The sequence below is a fragment of the Phyllobates terribilis genome, unplaced genomic scaffold (genome assembly GCF_046119375.1).
Source record: "Phyllobates terribilis strain yellow unplaced genomic scaffold, ASM4611937v1 Scaffold_13__5_contigs__length_258822181, whole genome shotgun sequence".
Classification (NCBI taxonomy): domain Eukaryota; kingdom Metazoa; phylum Chordata; class Amphibia; order Anura; family Dendrobatidae; genus Phyllobates; species Phyllobates terribilis.
Window position 1 is genome coordinate 17,494,550 of NW_027362773.1, and position 15,547 is coordinate 17,510,096.

The following is a 15,547-nucleotide window of genomic DNA, read 5'->3' on the forward strand; positions in this document are numbered from 1 at the left end:
TAGTGGATATTTTCAGAAAAAAGTGAAATTTTCAAAAATTCTGAAAATTGGCTGAAAACGACTAAATATGAAGGACTCATCGGGTGAATTGCTCTGGAACTGAAATCGGAACACTCTCTGACATTTGCCCAAATTGAAAGTCTGATAAACGGCGGAAAAATGACTAGGTCCAAAAACAAGTTTTTTTCAACTTTTTTCAATTTTACCCCCGTGGGGTATATATTCTACCCACACACATTTGGAACTCTCCTGGGGTACCCTCACACATATTATTCCCTCATTTAGTGGATATTTTCACAAAAAGTGAAATTTTCAAAAATTCAGAAAATTGGCTGAAAACGACTAAATATGAAGGACTCATCGGGCGAATCGCTCTGGAACTGAAATCGGAATGCTCACTGACATTTCCACTATCTGAAAGTCTGATAAATGCCGGAAAAATGACTAAGTCTAAAAAGTAAATTTTTTAAACTTTTTTCAATTTTACCCCCGCGGGATATATATTCTACCCACACACATTTGGAACTCTCCTGGGGTGCCCTCACACATATTATTCCCTCATTTAGTGGATATTTTCACAAAAAAGTGAAATTTTCAAAAATTCAGAAAATTGGCTGAAAATGACTAAATATGAAGGACTCATCAGGCGAATAGCTCTGGAACTGAAATCGGAACACTCTCTGACATTTGCCCAAATTGAAAGTCTGATAAACGCTGAAAAAATGACTAAGTCCAAAAAAAAAAATTTTTCACCTTTTTTCAATTTTACCCCCGTGGGATATATATTCTACCCACACACATTTGGAACGCTGTTGGGGTACCCTCACACATATTATTCCCTCATTTAGTGGATATTTTCACAAAAAAGTGAATTTTTCAAAAATTCAGAAAATTGGCTGAAAATGACTAAATATGAATGACTCATCGGGCGAATCGCTCTGGAACTGAAATCGGAACGCTCACTGACATTTCCCCTATCTGAAAGTCTGAAAAACGCTGAAAAAATGACTAAGTCCAAAAAAAAATTTTTTTTACCTTTTTTCAATTTTACCCCCGTGGGATATATATTCTACCCACAAACATTTGGAACTCTCCTGGGGTACCCTCACACATATTATTCCCTCATTTAGTGGATATTTTCACAAAAAAGAGAAATTTTCAAAAATTCAGAAAATTGGCTGAAAACGACTAAATATGAAGGACTCATCGGGTGAATTGCTCTGGAACTGAAATCGGAACACTCTCTGACATTTGCCCAAATTGAAAGTCTGATAAACGGCGGAAAAATGACTAGGTCCAAAAACAATTTTTTTTCAACTTTTTTCAATTTTACCCCCGTGGGGTATATATTCTACCCACACACATTTGGAACTCTCCTGGGGTACCCTCACACATATTATTCCCTCATTTAGTGGATATTTTCACAAAAAAGTGAAATTTTCAAAAATTCAGAAAATTGGCTGAAAACGACTAAATATGAAGGACTCATCGGGCGAATCGCTCTGGAACTGAAATCGGAATGCTCACTGACATTTCCACTATCTGAAAGTCTGATAAATGCCGGAAAAATGACTAAGTCTAAAAAGTTAATTTTTTAAACTTTTTTCAATTTTACCCCCGCGGGATATATATTCTACCCACACACATTTGGAACTCTCCTGGGGTGCCCTCACACATATTATTCCCTCATTTAGTGGATATTTTCACAAAAAAGTGAAATTTTCATATATTCAGAAAATTGGCTGAAAACGACTAAATATGAAGGACTGATCGGGCGAATCCCTCTGGAACTGAAATCTGAATGCTCACTGACATTTGCCCTAATTGAAAGTCTGATAAACGCCGGAAAAATGAATAAGTCCAAAAATAAATTTTTTTCAACTTTTTTCAATTTTACCCCCGTAGGATATATATTCTACCCACACACATTTGGAACTCTCCTGGGGTACTCTCACACATATTATTCCCTCATTTAGTGGATATTTTCACAAAAAAGTGAAATTTTCAAAAATTCAGAAAATTGGCTGAAAACGACTAAATATGAAGGACTCATCGGGCGAATCGCTCTGGAACTGAAATCGGAACGCTCACTGACATTTCCCCTATCTGAAAGTCTGATAAACGCCAGAAAAATTACTAAGTCTAAAAAAAATTTTTCTTCATCTTTTTTCAATTTTATCCCCGTGGGATATATATTCTACCCACACACATTTGGAATTCTCTTGGGGTACCCTCACACATATTATTCCCTCATTTAGTGGAAATTTTCACAAAAAAGTGAAATTTTCAAAAATTCTGAAAATTGGCTGAAAACGACTAAATATGATGGACTCATCGGATGAATCGCTCTGGAACTGAAATCGGAACGCTCACTGACATTTCCCCTACCTGAAAGTCTGATAAACGCCAGAAAAATGACTAAGTCGAAAAAAAAAAATTTTTCAACTTCTTTCAATTTTACCCCCGTGGGATATATATTCTACCCACACACATTTGGAACTCTCCTGGGGTACCCTCACACATATTATTCCCTCATTTAGTGGATATTTTCACAAAAAAGTGAAATTTTCAAAAATTCAGAAAATTGGCTGAAAACGACTAAATATGAAGGACTCATCGGGCGAATCGCTCTGGAACTGAAATCGGAACGCTCACTGACATTTCTCCTATCTGAAAGTCTGATAAACGTTGAAAAAATGACAGTCCAAAAAAAAAATTTTTTCACCTTTTTTCAAATTTACCCCCATGGGATATATATTCTACCCACACACATTTGGAACTCTCCTGGGGTACCCTCACACATATTATTCCCTCATTTAGTGGATATTTTCACAAAAAAAGTAAAATTTTCAAAAATTCAGAAAATTGGCTGAAAATGACTAAATATGAAGGACTCATCGGGCGAATCGCTCTGGAACTGAAATCGGAATGCTCACTGGCATTTGCCCAAATTGAAAGTCTGATAAACGCCGGAAAAATGACTAAGTCCAAAAAAAATTTTTTTTCAACTTTTTTCAATTTTACCACCGTGGGGTATATATTCTACCCACACACATTTGGAACTCTCCTGGGGTACCCTCACACATATTATTCCCTCATTTAGTGGATATTTTCACAAAAAAGTGAAATTTTCAAAAATTCAGAAAATTGGCTGAAAACGACTAAATATGAAGGACTCATCGGGCGAATCGCTCTGGAACTGAAATCGGAACGCTCTCTGACATTTCTCCTATCTGAAGGTCTGATAAACGCTGAAAAAATGACTAAGTCTAAAAAAAAATTTTTTTCACCTTTTTTTCATATTTACCCCCATGGGATATATATTCTACCCACACACATTTGGAACTCTCCTGGGGTACCCTCACACATATTATTCCCTCATTTAGTGGATATTTTCACAAAAAAGTGAAATTTTCAAAAATTCAGAAAATTGGCTGAAAACGACTAAATATGAAGGACTCATCGGGCGAATCGCTCTGGAACTGAAATCGGAACGCTCACTGACATTTCTCCTATCTGAAAGTCTGATAAACGTTGAAAAAATGACAGTCCAAAAAAAAAATTTTTTCACCTTTTTTCAAATTTACCCCCGTGGGATATATATTCTACCCACACACATTTGGAACTCTCCTGGGGTACCCTCACACATATTATTCCCTCATTTAGTGGATATTTTCACAAAAAAAGTGAAATTTTCAAAAATTCAGAAAATTGGCTGAAAATGACTAAATATGAAGGACTCATCGGGCGAATCGCTCTGGAACTGAAATCGGAACGCTCACTGACATTTCCCCTATCTGAAAGTCTGATAAACGCTGGAAAAATGACTAAGTCTAAAAAAAAATTTTCTTCACCTTTTTTCAATTTTACCCCCGTGGGATATATATTCTGCCCACACACATTTGGAACTCTCCTGCGGTGCCCTCACACATATTATTCCCTCATTTAGTGGATATTTTCACAAAAAAAGTGAAATTTTCAAAAATTCTGAAAATTTGCTGAAAACTACTAAATATGAAGGACTCATCGGGCGTATCGCTCTGGAACTGAAATCGGAATGCTCACTGGCATTTGCCCAAATTGAAAGTCTGATAAACGCTGAAAAAATGACTAAGTCCAAAAAAAAATTTTTTTTAACTTTTTTCAATTTTACCCCCGTGTGATATATATTCTACCAACACACATTTGGAACTCTCCTGGGGTACCCTCACACATATTATTCCCTCATTTAGTGGATATTTTCACAAAAAAGTGAAATTTTCAAAAATTCAGAAAATTGGCTGAAAATGACTAAATATGAAGGACTTATCAGGCGAATCGCTCTGGAGCTGAAATCGGAACGCTTACTGACATTTGCCCAAATTGAAAGTCTGATAAACGCCTGAAAAATGACTAAGTCCAAAAAAAATTTTTTTAAAACTTTTTTCAATTTTACCCCCGTGGGATATATATTCTACCCACACACATTTGGAACTCTCCTGGGGTACCCTCACATTCCCTCATTTAGTGGATATTTTCACAAAAAAGAGAAATTTTCAAAAATTCTGAAAATTGGCTGAAAACGACTAAATATGAAGGACTCATCGGGCGAATCGCTCTGGAACTGAAATCGGAACGCTCACTGACATTTCCCCTACCTGAAAGTCCGATAAACGCAAGAAAAATGACTAAGTCGAAAAAAAAAAATTTTTCAACTTTTTTCAATTTTACCCCCGTGGGATAAATCTTCTACCCACACACATTTGGAACTCTCCTGGGGTACCCTCACACATATTATTCCCTCATTTAGTGGATATTTTCACAAAAAAGTGAAATTTTCAAAAATTCTGAAAATTGGCTGAAAACGACTAAATATGAAGGACTCATCGGGCGAATCGCTCTGGAACTGAAATCGGAACGCTCACTGACATTTCCCCTACCTGAAAGTCTGATAAACGCCAGAAAAATGACTAAGTCGAAAAAAAAAAATTTTTCAACTTTTTTCAATTTTACCCCCGTGGGATAAATCTTCTACCCACACACATTTGGAACTCTCCTGGGGTGCCCTCACACATATTATTCCCTCATTTAGTGGATATTTTCACAAAAAAAGTGAAATTTTCAAAAATTCTGAAAATTTGCTGAAAACTACTAAATATGAAGGACTCATCGGGCGAATCGCTCTGGAACTGAAATTGGAACGCTCAATGACATTTGCCCAAATTGAAAATCTGATAAACGCCGGAAAAATGACTAAGTCCAAAAAAAATTTTTTTAAAACTTTTTTCAATTTTACCCCCGTGGGATATATTCTACCCACACACATTTGGAACTCTCCTGGGGTACCCTCACATTCCCTCATTTAGTGGATATTTTGACAAAAAAGTGAAATTTTCAAAAATTCAGAAAATTGGCTGAAAACGACTAAATATGAAGGACTCATCGGGCGAATCGCTCTGGAACTGAAATCGGAACGCTCACTGACATTTCCCCTAACTGAAAGTCTGATAAACGCTGAAAAAATGACTAAGTCCAAAAAAAATTTTTTTTTTCCCTTTTTTTAATTTTACCTCCGTGGGATATATATTCTACCCACACACATTTGGAACTCTTCTGGGGTATCCCCACAACATATTATTCCCTCATTTAGTGGATATTTTCACAAAAAAGTGAAATTTTCAAATATTCAGAATATTGCTGAAAACAACTAAATATGAAGGACTCATCGGGCGAATCGCTCTGGAACTGAAATCGGAACGCTCACTGACATTTCCCCTAACTGAAAGTCTGATAAACGCTGGAAAAATGACTAAGTGCAAAAAAAAATTTTTTCAACTTTTTTAAATTTTAACCCCGTGGGATATATATTCTACCCACACACATTTGGAACTCTCCTGGGGTACCCTCACACATATTATTCCCTCATTTAGTGGATATTTTTACAAAAAAGAGAAATTTTCAAAAATTCTGAAAATTGGCTGAAAACGACTAAATATGAAGGACTCATCGGGCGAATCGCTCTGGAACTGAAATCGGAACGCTCACTGACATTTCCCCTACCAGAAAGTCTGATAAACGCCAGAAAAATGACTAAGTCCAAAAAAAAAAATTTTTCAGCTTTTTTCAATTTTACCCCCGTGGGATATATCTTCTACCCACACACATTTGGAACTCTCCTGGGGTACCCTCACACATATTATTCCCTCATTTAGTGGATATTTTCACAAAAAAGTGAAAGGTAAGTACATGGATAAGAATGAAGTGATTAACCAGAGTCAGCATGGGTTTGTAACTAACAAGTCATGTCAGACTAACTTAATTTCCTTCTATGACAGAATCACTGACTGGGTGGATCAGGGAAATGCTGTAGATATAGTATATCTTGACTTCAGCAAAGCATTTGACAAAGTATCTCACACCATCCTTATTGAAAAAATGACCAAGTATGCAATGGACCAGGCAACTGTTAGGTGGATTCATAACTGGCTTAGTGATTGGACTCAAAGGGTGGTTGTAAATGGCTTCACATCCAGCTGGATGAATGTCTCAAGTGGGGTACCACAGGGCTCCGTCCTGGGACCTGTATTGTTCAACATCTTTATCAATGATTTAGATGAAGGAATTGAGGGTAAACTGATTAAATTTGCTGATGACACAAAGCTAGGAGGGATAGCTAATACTAGAGAAGAGAGTGAGAGGATTCAAAAAGACCTAAATAAACTGGAGCAGTGGGCAGCAACCAACAGAATGGTTTTTAACAGGGAAAAATGCAAAGTACTACATCTGGGCAATAAAAATGAAAAAAGCATATACAGAATTTGAGGAATAGAGCTAAGCAACATTACATGTGAAAAAGACTTAGGTATTCTAATAGATCATAGACTGAACATGAGTCAACAGTGTGATGCAGCAGCAAAAAAGACAAATACAATTCTGGGATGTATTAACAGAAGCATACAGTCTAGATCACGTGAAGTCATTATCGGACTTTACTCCTCTTTGGTCAGACCTCATCTGGAATACTGTGTACAGTTTTGGGCACCACATTTTAAAAAAGACATAGACAAACTGGAGCAAGTTCAGAGAAGAGCGACCAGAATGGTGACTGGTCTGCAAACCATGTCCTATGAGGAACGGTTGCAGGATTTGGGAATGTTTAGCTTGCAAAAAAGAAGACTGAGAGGAGACTTAATAGCTGTCTACAAATATGTCAAGGGCTGTCACATTGTAGAAGGATCATCTTTATTCTCATTTGCACAAGGAAAGACTAGAAGCAATGGGATGAAACTAAATGGGAGGAGACACAGATTAGATATTAGAAAAAACTTTTTGACAGTGAGGGTGATCAATGAGTGGAACAGGCTGCCACGAGAGGTGGTGAGTTCCCCTTCAATGGACGTCTTCAAACAGAGGCTGGACAGACATCTGTTTGAGATGATTTAGTGAATCCTGCTTTGAGCAGGGGGTTGGACCAGATGACCCAGGAGGTCCCTTCCAACTCTACATTCTATGATTCTATGATTCTATGATTCTATGACTCATCGGGAGAATCGCTCTGGAACTGAAATTGGAACGCTCAATGACATTTGCCCTAATTGAAAGTCTGATAAACGCCGGAAAAATGACTAAGTCCAAAAAAAATTTTTTTTTCAATTTTACCCCCGTGGGATATATATTCTACCCACACACATTTGAAACTCTGCTGGGGTACCCTCACACATATTATTCCCTCCTTTAGTGGATATTTTCACAAAAAAAGTGAAATTTTCAAAAATTCAGAAAATTGGCTGAAAATGGCTAAATATGAACGACTCATTGGGCAAATCGCTCTGGAACTGAAATTGGAACGCCCACTGACATTTCCCCTAACTGAAAGTCTGATAAACGCCGGAAAAATGACTAAGACCCAAAAAAAAATTTTTAAAACTTTTTTCAATTTTACCCCCGTGGGATATATATTCTACCCACACACATTTGGAACTCTCCTGGGGTAGCCTCACACATATCATTCCCTCATTTAGTGGATATTTTCACAAAAAAGTGAAATTTTCAAAAATTCAGAAAATTGGCTGAAAATGACTAAATATGAACGACTCATCAGGCGAATCGCTCTGGAACTGAAATCGGAATGCTCACTGACATTTCTCCTATGTGAAAGTCTGATAAACGCTGAAAAAATGACTAAGTCCAAAAAAATTTTTTTTCATCTTTTTTCAAATTTACCCCCGTGGGATATATATTCTACCCACACACATTTGTAACTCTCCTGGGGTACCCTCACACATATTATTCCCTCATTTAGTGGATATTTTCACAAAAAAGTGAAATTTTCAAAAATTCTGAAAATTGGCTGAAAATCACTAAATATGAACGACTCATTTGGCAAATCGCTCTGGAACTGAAATTGGAAAGCTCACTGACATTTCCCCTATCTGAAAGTCTGATAAATGCTGAAAAAATGACTAAATCCCCCAAAATTTTTTTTTACCTTTTTTCAATTTTACCCCCGTGGGATATATATTCTACCCACACACATTTGGAACTCTCCCTCATTTAGTGGATATTTTCACAAAAAAGTGAAATTTTCAAAAATTCAGAAAATTGGCTGAAAATGACTAAATATGAACGACTCATCGGGCAAATCGCTCTGGAACTGAAATTGGAACGCTCACTGACATTTCCCCTAACTGAAAGTCTGATAAACGCCGGAAAAATGACTAAGTCCAAAAAAAATTTTTTTAAAACTTTTTTCAATTTTACCCCCGTGGGATATATATTCTACCCAAACACATTTGGAACTCTGCTGGGGTACCCTCACACATATTATTCCCTCATTTAGCAGATATTTTCACAAAAAAGTGAAATTTTCAAATATTCAGAATATTGCTGAAATCGACTAAATATGAAGGACTCATCGGTCGAATCGCTCTGGAACTGAAATTGGAACGCTCAATGACATTTGCCCTAATTGAAAGTCTGATAAACGCCGTAAAAATGACTAAGTCCAAAAAAAATTTTTTTTCATCCTTTTTCAATTTTACCCCCGTGGGATATATATTCTACCCACACACATTTGTAACTCTCCTCGGTACCCTCACACATATTGTTCCCTCATTTAGTGGATATTTTCACAAAAAAGTAAAATTTTAAAAAATTCTGAAAATTGGCTGAAAATGACTAAATATGAACGACTCATCGGGCAAATCGCTCTGGAACTGAAATTGGAACGCTCACTGACATTTCCCCTATCTGAAAGTCTGATAAACGCTGAAAAAATGACTAAGTCCCAAAAAAATTTTTTTTTACCTTTTTTCAATTTTACCCCCGTGGGATATATATTCTACCCACACACATTTGGAACTCTTCTGGGGTACCCTCACACATATTATTCCCTCATTTAGTGGATATTTTCACAAAAAAGTGAAATTTTCAAACATTCAGAATATTGCTGAAAACGACTAAATATGAACGACTCATCGGGCGAATCGCTCTGGAACTGAAATTGGAACGCTCACTGACATTTCCCCTAACTGAAAGTCTGATAAACGCCGGAAAAATGACTAAGTCCCAAAAAAAAAATTTTAAAACTTTTTTCAATTTTACCCCCGTGGGATATATATTCTACCCACACACATTTGGAACTCTCCTGGGGTAGCCTCACACATATCATTCCCTCATTTAGTGGATATTTTCACAAAAAAGTGACATTTTTAAAAATTCTGAAAATTGGCTGAAAATGACTAAATATGAACGACTCATCGGACAAATCGCTCTGGAACTGAAATTGGAACGCTCACTGACATTTCCCCTAACTGAAAGTCTGATAAACGCCGGAAAAATGACTAAGTCCCAAAAAAATTTTGTTAAAACTTTTTTCAATTTTACCCCCGTGGGATATATATTCTACCCACACACATTTGGAACTCTCCTGGGGTACCCTCACACATATTATTCCCTCATTTAGTGGATATTTTCACAAAAAAGTGAAATTTTCAAAAATTCGGAAAATTGGCTGAAAACTACTAAATATGATGGACTCATTGGGCGAATCACTCTGGAACTGAAATCGGAACGCTCACTGACATTTCCCCTATCTGAAAGTCTGATAAACGCTGGAAAAACGACTAAGTCCAAAAAAAATTTTTTTCAACTTTTTTAAATTTTACCCCCGTGGGATATATATTCTACCCATATACATTTGGAAGTCTCCTGGGGTACCCTCACACATATTATTCCCTCATTTAGTGGATATTTTCACAAAAAAGTGAAATTTTCAAAAATTCAGAAAATTGGCTGAAAACAACTAAATATGAAGGACTCATCGGGCGAATCGCTCTGGAACTGAAATCGGAATGCTCACTGACATTTCTCCTATGTGAAAGTCTGATAAACACTGAAAAAATGACTAAGTCCAAAAAAAAATTTTTCACCTTTTTTCAATTTTGCCCCTGTGGGATATATCTTCTACCCACACACATTTGGAACACTCCTGGGGTACCCTCACACATATTATTCCTGTTATGATCTGCTACAAGCACTAAGGAAAGACAGGAGATCTGTCCCTACCATCGAACTATCCTGGATCCCTACGATGTAACGGGGAACCTGATCCTGCGATCAGACCCGCTAAAGTCCTCGGCTAGTCTGTACGAAGACCTATAGATGCAAGGGAGGAATCCCTACAAGAACTAGGGACTGGGATAAAGTTGGACACCTCCTAGCAGAAATTGTAGCAGTCAAAGACAAACACACAACAAAGAACATAGAGGTCCGAAGACCTAGCAAAACTAACAGAGAACGGTAACAGAGCACCAAGCTAGCTCAAGAGTAGTAAATACAATGAAGTCCAGCAAGGCCAGAAGGGCGGAGCCGGATTAAATAGGCAAAAATGGTCATGTGACCAGCAAACTAGAAAAAACCTAACAGGAGAGTTCTAACAGTACCCCCTCTTCTAAGAGGATCCTCCGGATCCCCTAGGACCGGGCTTATCAGGAAACCTCCTGTGAAATGCTCTGACAAGTCTGGAAGCAGAAACATCATCCGCCCTCACCCATGAGTTATCCTCGGGTCCGAAACCCTTCCAAGCGACGAGATACTGCAAACTCCCTCTATACCGTCTAGAATTTAGGATGCGGGAAATTTCATATTCCCCGTCCTCCACCACCGGAGGAACAGTGGCAGAGGTGTCACCAACCGACACATCAGCTTTTTTCAACAGAGAAACATGAAACACCAGATTATTCTTCCAGGAGGTAGGAACCTCCAACCTAACAGCAGATTGGTTAACTATCTGAAGCACCTTAAAGGGCCCTACAAACTTGGGACCCAATTTTTTCGAAGGAATCCTCAATCGCAGATTCTTAGAGGACAACCAAACCATGTCACCAATAGCAAACGAAACTTCTTGCCGTTTCCTATCAAAGTACCTCTTAGATTTTTTGTTAGCCTCCTGAAGATTAACATGCACATCCGTCCAAACTCTCTCCAAATCACCGCAAAAACTCTCCTCCTCCGGCACAGCCGATACCAATTTGGAGAATGACCCAAAAGACGGATGTCTCCCAGTACAACAAAAAAAAGGCGAACACCCAGCAGAAGAGGATGTATGGTTGTTAAGAGCATATTCAGCAAGTGGCAGAAACTCAGACCACTCCTCTTGATTGTCTGCCACAAAGCAACGCAAGAACTGCTCAACATCCTGGTACTTTCTTTCTGTCTGGTCATTAGACTCAGGATGATATCCGGATGAAAACGACAAATGAACTCCCGACCTGTCACAAAAGGCACGCCAAAAATGAGCCACGAACTGAGGTCCCCTATCAGAAACAATGTCAGTAGGAACGCCATGTAGTCTGGCAATTTCCTTGACAAAGGCCTTCGCGAGTGTCTTAACGCAAGGCAGTTTGATGAAGGGAACCAAGTGACACATCTTGCTAAAATGGTCCACGACCACCCAGATGACCATGAAACCTTCAGAGGGGGGAAGGTCAGTAATAAAGTCCATAGCCAGATGTGTCCAGAGGGCAAAGCAACCCCGCAGCAGGAGCATGCGAAGACTTAGATCTAGCACACACAGTACATTGACGCACCCACTTAATGACTTCCTTCTGCCATCCAGGCCACCAAAAACTGTGACCCACAAGTCTCTTGGTCTCAGAAATTCCTGGATGACCTGCCAACCGAGACTCATGACACTCAACAAACAAATCTCTCCTAAAGGTCCTAGGCACAAACAACCTCCCATGGGGAGTGTTAGATGGGGCATTCTCTTGAGCTTTAAAAATCTCATCCTCCAAAACGGAGTCCAAAGCAGCAATCACAACACCTTCTTGTAAAATGCTCTCCTCCTCCTCCTCAGCACTGACCATAGGAGAAAAGCTGCGAGACAAAGCATCCGCTTTAACATTCTTGGTACCCGGGATGTAAGTAACGGAAAAATTAAACCGCAAGAAAAAAAGTGCCCACCTAGCCTGACGGGCATTCAAGCGCTTGGCAGCATCAAGATAGATCAGATTTTTATGATCAGTGAAAACCTGAATGGGAAATTCAGCACCTTCCAAGAGATGACGCCAGTGTTCAAATGCGAGTTTAATAGCCAGCAATTCCCGATTACCAATATCGTAATTAAGTTCAGTCTCAGAAATTTTTTTTGAAAAAAAGGCACAGGGATGTACTCCATCCTTGCTTTCCTGAGACAACACCGCACCGACCCCCACAGAAGAAGCATCAACCTCAACCAAAAACGACTTAGTCACATCAGGCTGCATAAGGATGGGAGCAGAGGTGAACCTCTCCTTTAGAAACACAAAAGCTTCAATGGCCTCAGAAGTCCACTGAACCGCATTAGCACCTTTCCTGGTGAGATCGGTCAGTGGTTTGACAATAATAGAATTTTTTTTTATGAATTTTCTGTAATAATTGGCGAAACCCAAAAACCTCTGTATCGATTTCAAACCAATAGGCCTAGGCCATTCCTGCACAGCTTGAACTTTAACCGGGTCCATCTCAAAACCTTCACTGGAGATAATGTAACCCAAAAGACTAATTCTCTGTACAGCGAACTCACATTTCTCTAGCTTAGCAAAAAGCGAATTGTCCATTAATAACTGTAAAACCTCACGTACGCTCCGCCAATGAGACTCCAGATCAGGCGAATAAATCAGAATGTCATCCAAATACACAACCACATTTTTGCCGATCAAAGGTCTAAGGATGTCATTAATAAGATTCTGAAAAAATGCTGGAGCATTGGTAAGACCAAAAGGCATAACCAGATTCTCAAAATGACCCACAGGAGTGTTAAAAGCAGTCTTCCATTCATCACCCTCCTTCATGCGCAACAAATTGTATGCTCCCCGGAGATCAATTTTAGAGAACCACTTGGCCCCCACTAACTGGTTAAACAAATCAGGAATCAATGGCAGTGGGTAAGGATTGCGTACAGTAATTTTATTAATCTCACAAAAGTCCAGACAAGGACATAAACCGCCATCTTTTTTTTTAACAAAAAAAAATCCAACAGCCACAGGAGACTTGGAAGGCCTAAAGTGACGGGCGGCCAAGCTTGTCTGTATGTATTCCTCCAAAGCCTTTCTCTCAGGAATAGTAAGATTAAATAAACGACTTTTAGGAAGAGTCGCTCCAGGGACAAATTCAATGGTACAATCATAGTCTCTATGGGGAGGCAAAATTTGTGACTCCTCCTCAGAAAAAACTCTCCAAAAATCCTGAATAGTTACAGGTAATTCCCCTTTTTCCACCACAGCAATACGTCCGTTACAACACTTGTCATAACATTTAGGGCTCCAGGACTTAATTTCATTGGTAGACCAATCCAGTACAGGATTATGCAAATTTAACCAGGGCAACCCCAATATTACTGGAGAAGGCAAATTATTCAATACTACCAAATCCAAATTCTCTTGATGAATACCATTAATAGTGAGGGGAAATTCACAGACCTTGTGAGTAACACTCTTCAAGGGAGAGCCATCGACAGAAACCACAGCAATAGGGGATGACAAAGGTTTAGGTTTTAATGTAAGTTTTTCCAAGAATCCCCCATCAATCACATTCAGAGTAGAACCACAATCCACAAATACCCGAAATTCAATTAATTCTTCCTGAGCAGTGGTAGTAGCAGATAGGAATACCCCCTTAGAATCTAAACAGGCAATACGGGCATAACTGACCATTTTTTTTTCTTTGTTCATACGAAGCACACAGTTCTTAATAAAATGACCAGAATTTCCGCAATAGAAGCACAAACCTTCAGAAAGCCTGCGGTCTTTTTCCTCAGAGCGGGGTGTCAGCGCCCCAATCTCCATCGGCTCTCCTTTGTCAGCACAGACCCTCTCAAGACTCGGAGCTGACATAGCAGAGGATTTGCTCTCATTAACCCTTGCACGCAGTCTCCTGTCCACCCGTATAGCTAATTGCATAGCCTCCTGCAAGTTTCCGGGTGTGGGACAAGCAATCAGCAAATCTTTAACCCTTTCACCTAGCCCCGCCAGAAACAAACTTTTCAAAGCTGAATCGTTCCACCCCACCTGGGCAGACCACAGACGGAAGTGAGAACAATACTTTTCCACATTACCTGATCCCTGCCTCAAACGTCTCAATTCAGACTCAGCAGATGAGACACGATCAGGATCATCGTACAACAAACCCAAAGCAGAAAAAAAACTATCCACTGATCTAAAGCACGGATCACTAGGTTGAAGAGAAAAAGCCCATCCCTGAGGATCCTTGCGCAAAAGTGACATTATGAACGCTATGCGCTGTGATTCATCACCAGAGGATCCGGGTCTTAAACGAAAATACAATAAAGAAGCATTTTTAAAAGAAAAAAAATCTTGTTGTTCACCAAAAAATAGATCAGGCAGACGTACCTTTGGCTCTACCAAATGTGCTCCAGAACAGCTACTCACGTGTTGTTGGAGCTCGGCCACCTCCAGAGAGAGTCCCTGCAACGCCGGAAAAATGACTAAGTCTAAAAAAACCTTTTTTTCAACTTTTTTCAATTTTAACCCCGTGGGATATATATTCTACCCACACACATTTGGAACTCTCCTGGGTTGCCCTCACACATATTACTCCTCATTTAGTGGATATTTTCACAAAAAAGTGAAATTTTCAAAAATTCTGAAAATTTGCTGAAAACTACTAAATATGAAGGACTCATTGGGCGAATCGCTCTGGAACTGAAATCGGAACGCTCACTGACATTTCCCCTATCTGAAAGTCTGATAAACGCCGGATAAATGACTAAGTCTAAAAAAAAATTTTTTTCAACTTTTTTCAATTTTACCCCCGTGGGATGTATATATTCTACCCACACACATTTGGAACGCTCCTGGGGTACCCTCACGCATATTATTCCCTCATTTAGTGGATATTTTCACAAAAAAGTGAAATTTTCAAAAATTCTGAAAATTGGCTGAAAACGACTAAATATGAAGGACTCATAGGGCGAATCGCTCTAGAACTGAAATCGGAACGCTCACTGAGATTTCCCCTATATGAAAGTCTGATAAATGCTGAAAAAATGACTAAGTCCAAAAAAAAA